General features: G+C 35.6%; 1 protein-coding gene across 2 annotated transcripts in view; it reads left to right on the top strand.

Moving 5' to 3' along the window:
- The window catches only part of BRINP3 (BMP/retinoic acid inducible neural specific 3), a 419892-nt gene that overhangs the window by 318255 nt on the left and 88060 nt on the right, over nt 1–13577 (top strand). The gene's annotated exons all lie outside the window — the stretch shown is intronic.

Raw genomic sequence — 13577 nt, 5'->3', positions numbered from 1 at the left:
TATTATATTATTCTTTAGAACAGAGGTTCTCAATGTATCCTCAGGGGAAACCTGGTGGTCCCTGAGATACTTTTAGAAGGTCCATGAGATCATGCCCCTTGTTATAATATTTTGAGATGTCATTGCTTTTTTTCCAATTTCATTCTCTCTTGAGTGTACAGTGGAGGTGTCTAGAAATTACAGGGTGTGTGATATGGCAGTAAATCTAGTGCCGAAGCAGGTATAAGAATCAGGTGTTTTCTCGTAAGCTAGACATTAAAGAGGTTTGCAAAAATGTAAAACAATGCCAGTCTCTCCCAAATTATTATTTTTTGTTTTAGAAAATATAGTTAGTTTTATTAAAATATGTTGTTTATATGTAAAAGGTTAATTATTTTTATTTTACATGAAAAAGTAAATAGATTTTTGGGGGGTTGCACTCCACAACTTGTGGGATCTTTGTTCCCTGACCAGGGATTGAACCCGGGCCCTTGACAGTGAAAGCATGGAGTCCTAACCACTGGACTGACAGGGAATTCCCTAGATATTTAATTTAACATGGTAAATACCTATAACATACACCACAGAAACAAAAGCTCTTTGGAGTCTTCAATAATTTCTAAGAATGTAAGGGGCTCTCAAGATAAGACATCAAGGAACTATTGCTTTAAAGATTTGCATTCCCCACTCTTTCTTTTTCATCCTCAGTTAAAACAATCTGCATATTACAGAAGTGAGGTAGTAGTGCCAGGACTGCTTCAAGGGCTTAAGAAGATGAAGACCAAAGTGTCTCCCTTGCCGTTGGCTTTTCCCCCATGGTTACAATATGGCTGCTCCAGCTTCCAATCGGCAGTTCACTCAGAAGGATTCAGGAAAGGCTGAGAAAAAAGAGGGCAGTACCTAAATATGAAAAGCAAAACTTTATCCACACAGAAGTTCCCCCTTGCCCCGCAAAACACACAGATGCAGATTGTTGCTTTTGTCACTTTGGCCAGAACGTTGTCATGTATCCACCAGAGGCTGCAAGGAGTTTTATATTTGGACCCATCACGGTCAGCACTAAAATCAATGTTCTGTAAGAGGACAATGGATGTAGTAGGAAATCAGCCACAGCTGCCTCACCTGCTTTCTTCCTCTGAGCTTAGGAAAATAAAGCCACAAAATGTATTATGGGAATAAAGGGGCTTGAAATGGGAAATAGCATTTACATGAGGGAGGAACTTAGAAAGTGAAGGGATGAAAGGGGTAGACAGGGAGTTAGAGGAACATCCATAAACCACTTAATCTCAAAGCCATGGAATGGATGGAAAAGGCAGAGTCTGTGGACAGGTCCAAGAGGCTGCGAGCATCTGGCCACTGTGAAGTGGGAGCCCAGGGAGAGGTATTTGGAAGTTGCTACTTCTGGGCAAGTTGCCACTTCTGTGGAACCTGGTCTAGCTGTAGAAGCCACCATGTCACTGAATTTTGGAAAGAACTGTGTGTGACTGTCACATGTTCATCATCATAAACTTCTGAGAATAATGGCTTCCATTTCATGTCCACCTTCCACACCTCACAAGTTTCTCTCATTGACAGACTCTAACACAGAATTGTCCAAGTACGGGGCTTTAGGGGAAGAGTTCTCAGCCTTGGATTGGTGATGATGGTGCCAAGTTCATGATAAACAACTGAGCACGACTGCCAGCAGTGTGTAAAGTGTAAACGCCACAGTCTGAGATGTTTTCATTTGGAATAAATAGACTAAGCGTGAACAATTGGAAGCATCACATATTGTCTTTATCCAAAAAGCCAAGTTCCTGGCAGATTTGAGTAATATGAAAAATCTATTGGAGGAACACAACACACAGTGTCTGGTTAATTGAATTCAGAGAAAAAAGCTTTCAACAAGAAATACGAGGAATCAGTTTCAATCATGGCATGGTAAAAATAGAGATTATAACATCTCTTAATTCTACATTAAAGCTAATAAGTAAATATTTGAGGATGGAATTAAGGATATATATCTATATACACACATATATAGGTTTATATAGGTTAGGCATTTATTTGCTACCACTGGTACTGATGCTGTTTTACTGAATATTTTATCATATTTTTTTCTTCTAGTATATACTTCAATTGTATGTAGGACTTGTGAAAAAGGAAGGAAAAAAAACAGATTTCAGTTGAATATCATGGAGCCAATAACCGCCTGGTTTCCCATCCTGCCTAGCTGTGTGTAGAGACACGCCCTGTAGCTGGTGGAGAGGCCTTCTTTCTCTTGATACACTCTCACTGACCTTTCTGTGCAGGATCTGGGGTGCTCTTTTCTCAGAGGTTTCACTATTTGAAAGGTGTGTCTACTCTTTGTTAAAGTTCGGTATTCCAAAGTTCTAAGATAATTTATTAAGATTCCATCAAGCGAGAAGTGACTAAGATAATTTTTCTATAGTGTATTGAGAGTCCTAACTATACTTGGAACTATACCTGGAATAAACTATATCAGAATAACTTAAGATAAAAACCTTAATGCTTGTACTTAATTATAAATTTGCCAATTTGAACATTATAAAAAATGGAGATTTTATTTACATAGTTTTAAAAATTGTCCTGTTCGGAAATACTTTCTAATAGTTAAATAACATGTGAATTAGTATTATTTTAATACTGATTATATATTTTCATGTATGTTTATGACATCTAAGATGGTCACATAGTATAAAAGACAGATATGGGCTAAAGGTCTTAGTTTAAGTATTAATTCAACTTTTCTGTAGACCTGTGTTCATAGGGAAATCACTAAACTTCTTTGGCCTCCATTTTTCATTATTGATGAAAAATAAAAACTGCTGCAAAAATTGACAATTTGTGTATAAGGGGCAGGAGGTGGTGCCTGGCATGCTTTTTCTGTTTCAAGAGAAAGGATATATCCTTTAAGTATTACTTCCTATTTAGAGAGTATGAAGTAAATTCTCTTCTCACCAGCATCACCCTGGCTCTGGATTCTCTGATGGTGGGTACAAGGTTTCAGATGGATTTGATCTCATGGCCGATATTGCTTCTGTGTTCAGCAGTTTTTCTCTAGGCATTACTTACAAGGCTTCCCACCTAACAAAATTTACTCAGCATCTCTAAGTCACAGGTATGGTTTTAATACAGTGGACGTAACAGCAATAACTACTATGTAGAATTAAGAGAATTAAGTGCCTAGAAGAGTGCTTGATACTTAAAAGATACCAGATGTAAAAATCCTTATGCAATCATGAGTACGTACTTACAGTTTTGTTTATAACCAATGATCACATGTCATTGCAGGATATTTTGATGATTTATCAATATTCTGAAATTCACATACACTGTAACTTTACCACCTGAACCCCATTTGTCAGTTTCTCATCCATAAAACTAAGACATTTATCTATACCTTTATATCATAATGTTGCCTTCAACCTGAAATCCTTTTTCCATAGTAATATTGACTTAGAACTGTACTACACGTCTTATTTCAACTTTATTTTCCCACATGAGTCACTCATGGCTTCATATTTTATATGACTAAACTCAAACTCTACTTTTCCAAATGAATTATTCTATACATGTTTATAGTTAGCTGCAACTGTTTCTTTCTGGATCTTGTCAGTTGGTTAAGCCACTTAAGAAACATTCTTAATTCATACTGTGTGTAATGTGCTGTCTTAGGCTTTTGTAAAGGGAGAATACAAAGAAAAATAAAACCTTGTCCTGCCCCTCAGAAAAAATATAAACTGGTCTCTCCTTTTATATTTCTTTGAGTCCATTGTTTTTCTAATTTTTCTCTCATAGTTGACTCTGTGTAATGATCTCTTAATTCAAAATTGTTTCACATCAAGTCTCAATAAAACCTGCCCATCCTATTGCAGGGTTATTATGAGATTGGATGTGAGAATATTTGTGAAAAGTCTACCAAAGAAAAGCAGTCTTTAAATATAGGGAATAATCATTTTATTTTTCTGTCAACTCCCAAAAGAGTTTATGTTTATTAAGGCAGGAGCCATACTTTTTTCAGACTTCTTTTGTTTTGGTCTCTAATTAATAACTGTGTCACTTTGAACAATTGGCTGAACCTTGCTAAGGCACATGTCCTCCTTGGTGAAATGCCGAAATAATAGTACCCATCTCCTAGGACTGCTGGAAGGATTAAATGAGATAATTTGCTTAAAGTGCTCAGCCCAGCACACATAGAATCACGGAATAAATTATAAAAATAAAAATAATAGCTAGCATTTATTTATCACTAATTGTGTAAAAGGTATTCTGTTACATTTTCATAATTACCTAATTTAATCTGCTAAACCTATGAAGAAAGTACCATTATCATAGCTACAAAAATGATTATTAATGTAGTTTTAGCACTTAACTAGTATAGTGATTGGTACACATTAGACACTCAATAAATATTTGTTACACTCTTGTTGAACTCCAGATTCTAATTACATTTGAGGCCCCCATTAGCTGTATCAGTCAGCATTCTTGAGAGAATAGAATCTGACTGCAGCAGAAAAGGAATTTATGTTCAGACATCGGATTGGATTACTCACAGAATCAGCAGGAGAACTGGAGAGCCTGGCTCCGAGGCTGTGCCAGGAACGATTCCTAAATCACATAGCAAGAGTGATTGCTTGCGGATATAAGGAGCAACAGAATCTGCAACTGGCATCTCTGACATCCCAAGACAGATCACTGAAGTCACTGTTGTAAGTAATGCTACCGGATAATTCCTTTGCCGCTACTTCCAAGATCTGTACATCTTTGTTATTAAGGGGAGCTGGAGGAGCAAGTTACTTGTTCTTTGCTTTGGACAAGATATCCAAATGTGCTCAGGACCACTGGACTCTCAGAAATTTCACTCAGGCATCAGATGCTTGAGTTTTCATAAAATGTATTTGCAGACCTTGCACACAGCTAAAGTATGGGCCAGCAGCCAGGATACCTGCCACTTGTGTGTTTCACATCTTTTCAGTATGATGTCATTAACAATATATGTCCCGTGACAGGATGAGACGGTGTGCATTCCTGTGAAGTAAGTTGTCGCACATAGGCTGCGAAATGATTTGATCCTTGAATACAATAGGAATGTTTCACTCTCGCAGCTGGCATAGGAAAGAAAATTGCTTCTAGTGTTCCCTGTTTACAATGACAGAGAAAAGAGTTTGTACCAGAGAAGAAACTTTATCCCTAGTGTGAGGAGTCCTGCCACCAGTAAGCGACCACATCTGGAATGGCAGTTTTAATTAGAGTTATTCTATGATTGAGCTATCACCAACATGTGAGTTAATTAGAGATGGAATATGATTATTATTCTCAAAATTTTCAGTGTTGAACCAATCTCTAATTCCTGCAACGGTGTCAAGCATAAAAAACAAGCAACATCTCTTTGAATTTAGTCTTTTCATAGGAGAGAGAACCTTCATTTTATCTTTCCTTTATACATTTTACTTAATAGGCTAGGGAGCCGATGCTCTATTCTAGTTCTTTATTCAGAGACTGGGAAAATAAACACGGCATGGGTTAGGGTCCCACTGGACCTGATTTGAGGAGGATTCAAGGAAAACCCAATTTGCTATCTTATTTCTATAAGGCCACTCTCCGATTCATGGAATATTGTGGCATTTAGGAGCCCAAGGAATTAATTCACAATGCAAAGGAATTATTTGCTCTACTTAAGCTGTGGTGCAGGAGTTCTGAGTCCTTGAAATTATTCAGGACCAGGGACAGCATTCTTCTCGCTCTTGAAAACGCAAGTCAGGCCTTTGTTGCAGACTTAACTTTTTTTTCTATTATACAAATTAAATAGGACCTCACAGCACTGGTTCCACATTTAAATCCCAAGGGACCATGACCTGATTAACAAACTCTAAAATTCCTACAGGTTAGACCTTTTCTGAGTAATACACGGAACCTATTATAGTACCCATGTCCACTGTGCCTCTGATTGTTAATAGCTGCTTCTAGGCTTCAGTCACAGAGGGGTAATTGTATCCTAATTAAAACCAGAGATCCCATCTGATTTCACACAGATTTTCACAGTAACTGGTGTTCCCATCCTACAGAATACAATGTTCATCAGAGATGCTGGCAGGTATTCTTTTTACCAATGCATTTAATGTTCTTTCTCCAATAAAAATCAGCAAGTTCTTGATAACCAATGGAAAATTAGAATATTTTCAATAAACTCCCCTGGGACATGATGGGTGATGAAAGTGGGACATGATGAACATTGGCTTCCTAATGAAGGTCATTCCTTCGATTAAGATCATTACAATGACTGAAAGCAAGACAGGGTTAGTCCATCAGGCAGGGCAGAAGGTGCTATTTCGTGGGGACAAGGAAAGTAAGCATTAATGCTTTGGATTATTCTGAGTTCATCCCAGTCCTCCCACATATCTACCTTCCAGTTCCCAGGTTCCCATCTCTTCCCAGTGTTCTTTCTAACTTTAACAGATCTGGCAGGAATTTAAATTCGATCTTGGGATAAAAGTTTGTTTTGAAGCCCTACAGCTGCAAGAGATAAAAGATCCCTTTAGCACAGTCCTTGAAAGTCTCCAGTACTCACCAGTACTCATTCTGTGCTTTGAGGGGAAAAAAAAAACGTATAGGATTTTGAGCTCTCTAAGCAAGCTACCTCTATTTGTAGTAACCAAGTCACCCTCAGTCTCTGCATTGTTTATGTTCCTCGTTCAGTTCTATGTAGGCACATAGTCCCCAATGCTGTTTCTACAACACGCTCTTCATTCTAGGCGAGCACAGGTGGTGCTTGTGTTGTCAAACTTCCACCTTTAGTACTGTATGGATTTAAAAAGCCTTTTTTCCCCAATTCATCCAGAAAACCAAGCACATGCTCTCCTTATTGTCCATGGAGACTCTTCCAAACCACTTCTTAATACCAGTACCTCTATCACCCAGATTTTTTGCTGCAAGTAAGAAAAACAGGCTCTAGCTGACCCAACCTGATAAGGAATCTATTAAAGGATATTGAATAGCATATAGAATCATCAAGAAAGCTAGAGAAGCATACTCTTGTGCTACATAGTTGGGACCAAGTGAAAAATCTTGCAGAAGGCTTATTTAGTGAGGTCCCCATTGCTAAATGCAATGAACAGTGCATCGCTGTCGGGCTGCACCCCACAGGCCTGAAAGGCTTGTACTTGCCCAGCTTCAAGACTGAAGAAAGAGCCCAGAGTCAGCGACAGAGACATCAATGGTTTAATGGATGGGGGAGCTTACACGTCTGAAGCAAGGTCCTGGAGCGATACCCCAACCGCACCGTGTGCGGCGGACACCAGGACAGGATAGAGTGGCTGTCTTTGCTCCCATAGACAGGGGGAGGTTACCAGTTATAAGGGAAGTGACATCAAGTTGGCTTATTGGTTGCCAAGGAAACCAGCAGAGGGGCATCCCCCCTTGATAAGCATAGTGGAGAGTTCTGATCTAAAGCTAGAACAATCACTAGCTGAAGCCTGGGGCAAGTACTTAGGAAGGTCAGATATGTGAGTGGGGTGTAGGTGAAGCAGGCACTGGTCAAGCAGGGGATGGACAGAGAGCAAGGGAATAGCCATCTTGAGTGGCCTGACCATTCAATAGCACTACCATTACTGCTGCAACTACTGTCTCCTTAGAGAATTGCTCTAGGCATCCTCTTTGTTATTGCGTCAACAGCTTAAGATCCAAACTCTGTGTGGGTACACTTGATTTCTATAGCTTAGATGATGCATCCACTCTGTAGCTGCAAGGGCACTGGGAAAGTGAAGACCTGGGTCTTGCCTGTTCTCTAGTTAGAGTTAGTTAGTTATAGTTAGAGAGATAAACTATAACTATAGAAATAACATAGTTAGCTATAATTATAGAGATAAAGCTCTGTTTGGGTAAGTTCTCAAACATTTGAAGAGGGGTTCATAAACAGGGCAATCCAATGAAGGACAGATTCATTGTCTTGCTGTATTGAAGTATTTTAATATAAAAATATGATGTATCTTTCAGAGAAAAAGAAAATGGTCAGGGAAAGCACAACTTATTTCTAGGCAGCTACTAAGGAATTAGGTTCGACTTCTGATTTATGCCCGCTTGAACCCCTTTGTAGCCTCAGAAAGCTGGCCAGTTCACAAGCTATTGAACAGGCTTGCCGTTTACTTTATGCAGCATTATATTATTTTGTCTATTTCAATGTAAACTCTATACCTGTGGCTTATAGAATGGTTTGAATAGACTTGCATTGATATGTGACCACTCAAAGTCGTCTCAGTGATTTACTGTAGAAGTTGAGAAAATTCTAAACTGGTACAAGTGATTCAAATAGTCCCTGAGAAATGTTTGGAGGAAAAAAAATACTTTGTAAAAGTTAAAAATCAACCAGTTCTAGCCAGGATTATGGAATGGGTCAAAATTTGCCTACTCATTGTACTCCGTCAAAGGTCAGATTGTTGTTTCAGCCATTGGTAACTTCTGCCATTCAGGACACCCATTGCCTAAATTTTCTCTGTCTTGACTTTTTTTTCCCCATCAGCCCTTCTTCCTACGCACTTTCACATTTGTTTCTCAATTTTGTGTCTTACCTACTTAAGGCTTGCATTTCTGGAGCGTCAAGGTTCACAATTTATTTGCTAGCCAAATCTTTGTCCTTGAAAATCAGAGGAAGATAGAAGAATCCATACTATCTCCTAGGAAACTATGATTCTCAAGAAACAAGAAACAGCTTTATTAGAAGGGGTTCTGGTTGAGCAATAACTTTGAGGTCCGGTGGTAGATAGTTTGATATTTATTTGTCAGCATTGGAGGTAGTACTCCGTATAGGTATAAACTTACTGAAAGCTAAACAAACTGATAAACAAAAATCCATCCATAGAAACAGACTATATTTGCCATGTGTTCATGTATAGATAAGGCCTCAGTACTGCATTCAGTATAAGGAGATAATGTTTGCTTTATTAACTTACTGATTACAGAAAATTTGTGTTACTAGAATATATTATTAACATGTATTATTTCAAAAAATCCTGTGTTTACAAACATAAGCAGGAGAGAGGAGTTTGAAGACACTAGACCAGTAGTATCACAAAATGAGGAACGATTATCCTTCCTGCTAAAAAACAAATGTTTGCATGGATTCTTCTTATATATCTGACACATTTTTTTTTGCCTATTATATCCTTTCATTTAAAGATTGCTCTGTGTCCATGTTCTTTACATACTTTGTTATATACTGTACAATATTTTGTTATTGTAGTAAGACTATTGCTATGCTTTCATAATACTTGAAATTATTATCCATATTGCATTGTCATTTCTACTGAAAAGATACTTTGAGTGTACCACTATGTTAATTGATACAGGGAAAAAAACATGGAATGTGAGCCAGTACGCTTTTACTTTTATATTAGCAAGTCACTAAATAATAGCATTTTATGTAAATGTATGAAACATAAGATATAAACATAGTGTACTGACAATTTAATAGTATTTTTTGGCTATGTTTTTTACTGATTCACAATATTTATTTAAATTTTAGTAAAATAACACATTCATATGAAATAATAAATACCATAAAAGCACAAGTTTCCTCCCTGAGTTCTCCCTACCCATAGTCCTACTTTCTAATGGAAACAGCTTCTGTTTTGGATATAACTCAAGAAATTGTCTCTAAGTAATACAAAAGTATCTGATTACTTTTCTACACTTTTGAGGAAGTAAATTATGTGCTCCCAAAGCTCTAGGAAATTTAGAATGCTTTAGAACACCTTTGAAAATATATTCCAAAGCAGTTCTGATCAGAGGTTCTGAATATGTGAAAATGCATAATCAATGCATTGGTCAATGCTTTTCATACTCATCAATAAAGGCAGAAACACAAATCAGGATCTATGTATTATGGCTAGTTCTTTTACACCCTGAAAATTTTCCGTTCTCCACTCTTACCTATTTAATTCAACTGTGAAGCATGAGAATAAAGTGCATAAAAATATAAATACATAAGATCAATATACAAATGCAGTAGCATTAATAAAATATTTTTGCCGACATTGAAGTCATGAAACTAAAAATCGTCGGCATTCTACATGCATAACAGCTCCAGTAAAATTTACATGAAGGATTATTGGGGGGATTGAGTTAATATTTAAAGCACTTAAAATTGAGTTCCTACCAAAGTAAGAACTTGTGTTAATAGAGAAAGAGAGCAAATTAGTTTCAAAATTAGCTAATTAGATATCAATGTTAACTAGAGTTTGCATTAGAGGAGAGGGGAAAAAAAACAACAAACCTTGCTCAGCTATTTTAGAAAAAACCTCATTTTTAATGGAGGAGTAGTTGTAATCTAGAGAATTAACATGGTACCTGGCTAGTCTTCTATAATTTATTGGAAAGACGTCACCTACCCTAATTCTCTTCACCTCCACAGAATTCATTAATATCATACAACTACCTTCGTATTATTTTTTGCTTCATGTGAATTAGTTTTGCGAAGACGACCGACTGTAAATTCCTTCCAGCATACAGGATGTTTATTACCACTAGTATTATTGTTGTTGTTTTGTTTCTCTATAGTCCTCAAAACTATGCTGAGCAAAAGTACTCAGTTCATACATACTTAGCAAACAGGGATTTCCAGATTAATCTCTCTCTAGTAATTCAGATATTGAATGTATTTCTCCTGGGCTATTTTTATATGACATTAATTTGTTTTCTTTTATAAATTTATCCCCCCCCAAAAGTATGGCTAGTCATTGTTTACTTGCCATTTGAAAAGCAACAGCACTTTATCTCCTGCGTGGGTTTGGAAATTATTGTAGGGTAAAATGTTATCTGGTGTCCCCTAATCATTATCTTTTCTCTTTGTAGTTATGTAAATCTCTAGATTTATATAATAATTCTAACATATTCAAATTTCATTTTCATATTCTATAAATAAGAACTTTACTAATTGCCAAAAATAAAAGACATCCACAGGAATATTTCTGGAGATTCTACTGACTTCTAAGTAGAATGAATTTTAGATAAGATGTTATTTTAACATTTAAAAATATTTAATGTTATTTGTCATTTTTTTAAAATAAGATGAAAGGTTTATTCATATTCTCACTCATAGACTGAAACATCTGTATGTTTTGTACACAACAGGTGTCCAATAAATGTTTTGGGTGACTGTCAGTGGTGACTCTTAATGACTTCATAATGAAGTAATTATTCAAATGTCATGTTAAAACTGTTTCTTAGAAATTACATAGTGCCAGTTTTCAGCGGACATACACTATTACGTACACTTTGGTAAAATTAAATAAATTAACATATTCTTTAACGTGAATGAAATTTACTGATTTAGAAACTTTCATAATGCTACTATAACAAACAATGAAAATAACTAAAATATACATACCCATGAAACAATAAAGGCTTATCAAAAGTGTTCAAGTAAAAGATGACAATGAAATGAATGATTAGTTTTCACAGTAGTGACATCTGCTCTGTGAATAATCCAAGGAATGCTTTCCAGTTTCCATGCACGAACTCCTTTATTCAAAGGAGAGAGTTTCTCAAAAGAGACATATGGGACCAAACAAAGTGTAGGGTACTGTGAAATTGGAATTTTAAAATGCATCTCTTATTTATACCCTGCTTACTTAAAAAAATGATTTGAAGCACATCAAATGGATATATCCTCAAAAATCTTTCGCCATAAATTTTGCAATAAAATGTCCTATTTTTTCCTTTTGTTTTATTTTTCCTTGTTCTTCTGGTAAAGTCTATACCTTTAATGTCCAAAAGATGCCAGAACTTTGTATTTATTTCCTCTAGAAAAAATATCAACCCCAAAATTCATGAATATAATTTTCTGTTAATTGTTTAAAAGTTGCATTTTCCATCACTGATGAAATAGTTTGGATTTGATTATTGAAATAGTCCTGATTATAAAAATATAAATTAGTTGCTTTAAATATGTATATGTATCAATGTAGTTTGTCTTTTCCCATGTAAATGGCATATTTTTTAAAATGTGGATGATAATTTGGAGGTTTTGAAACACTGCAGTTGAGCCAGTCTCTACTAATAAGGAATCGGTATTAACATACCTTGTCCAAGTTCAGTTAAACACTAACACCTGTAACTGGCTATTTGAAAACAACTGTTTTTGAATTGGATATTTAAAACTAACAGTCATTTAAAACAACTGTAACATCATAGAATTTTAAAATAAAAAGAGATTATTATTATCCAAAACTTTCTATCTCGTTTACAAAGGAGGAAATTAAGGCACAGAGAGACTGAGGTTTAATGCATGCCATATGACATTCTTATGGGTAGAATAGTGACTAAAATGTGGTTTGTCTCACTTACTAAATAATACATCTTCAGCCACTGAAAACATTTTCCAAATCTTGTCCTGTGCTGGAGTATATATGCAGAGGAAACCCAGCCACTCCAACATGGAACTGGGGGCAATGTGATATGCTAAACACAATAAATCCTTTAAAGAGATACTAAAATAAATAAAAAGTTTATGTTTTGAGTCCATGATCATAATATTTAAGAAGAAAAGGAGAGATGGGGAGAAGGTTCTACTCTCTTTGTTTCTGTTTTTTAAAATATTTTTGTGGTAAAATGTATATAGCATAAAATTTGCCATTTTAAATGAACAATTCAATGACATTAATTACACTCACAATGCTGTGCAACCATCACCACTATCTTTTTTCCAAAAAGTTTTTATCACCCCAAACAGAAATTCTATAGCTATTATGCAAAAACTTCCCATCTGCTGTTCCCCCATCCCCTGGTAAATTCTAATCTATTTTCTGTCTCAATGAACTTGAACATTCTAAATATTTTATATAAGTGGAATCATACAATACTTGTCCTTTGTTCTCAGGCCTATTTCACTTTTAGCATGATATTTTGAAGGTTCATGCATGTTGTAGCATGCATCAGAACTTCATTCATTTTTATGGCTCAGTAATATTCTATTTTATGTATATACCACACTTGGTAGGGCCATTCATCTATTGATGAATAGTTGGGTTGTTTCTATCTTTTGGCTCTTCTGTGTTGAGATAATTAATAGACCTTTTAGATGATTATTTTATTGTAGTGTCAACTTTTGTTCCTACTGTTAGTTCCTTAGACATTTGAAAAGAAGATAATTTAGACATGATAATTATTGACACACACAAAAAGCCAATAGTGGAGCTTTAAATTCTTTTTTATTTTTTTCTCTTAAGTATACAGTTAGGTTTTAAACTGTTGTTTTAACAAATTGAAATGTGGTCAGTTACTAAGGGAACAACCAGAGTACATAGTTGAATATTATATTTTACACTATAAAAGTTTCCTCTTTTTCCTTAAACAATATAATCATTTAGTAATGATAATATATATATACATATATTTTTTCTATACTGATTTAATGAAATTTTCTGAAAATATTTATTTAATGAACAATACTTGGAACAGATTATTAATACTATTGCCAAAAATGAAAGCTAGATTAATTACCACCACCTATGGGAAAAACTTCAATACCATCAAATTCAAATACCATCGAAAGGAGAATGTGGAAAAATTAAGTTCACCTTAAACTTTCTGCCCCCATTATT

This window comes from Balaenoptera acutorostrata, chromosome 1, assembly GCF_949987535.1.
Source record: "Balaenoptera acutorostrata chromosome 1, mBalAcu1.1, whole genome shotgun sequence".
Classification (NCBI taxonomy): domain Eukaryota; kingdom Metazoa; phylum Chordata; class Mammalia; order Artiodactyla; family Balaenopteridae; genus Balaenoptera; species Balaenoptera acutorostrata.
The sequence above is the reverse complement of the archived record's forward strand: the minus strand, read 5'-3'. Positions and strand labels throughout refer to the sequence as shown.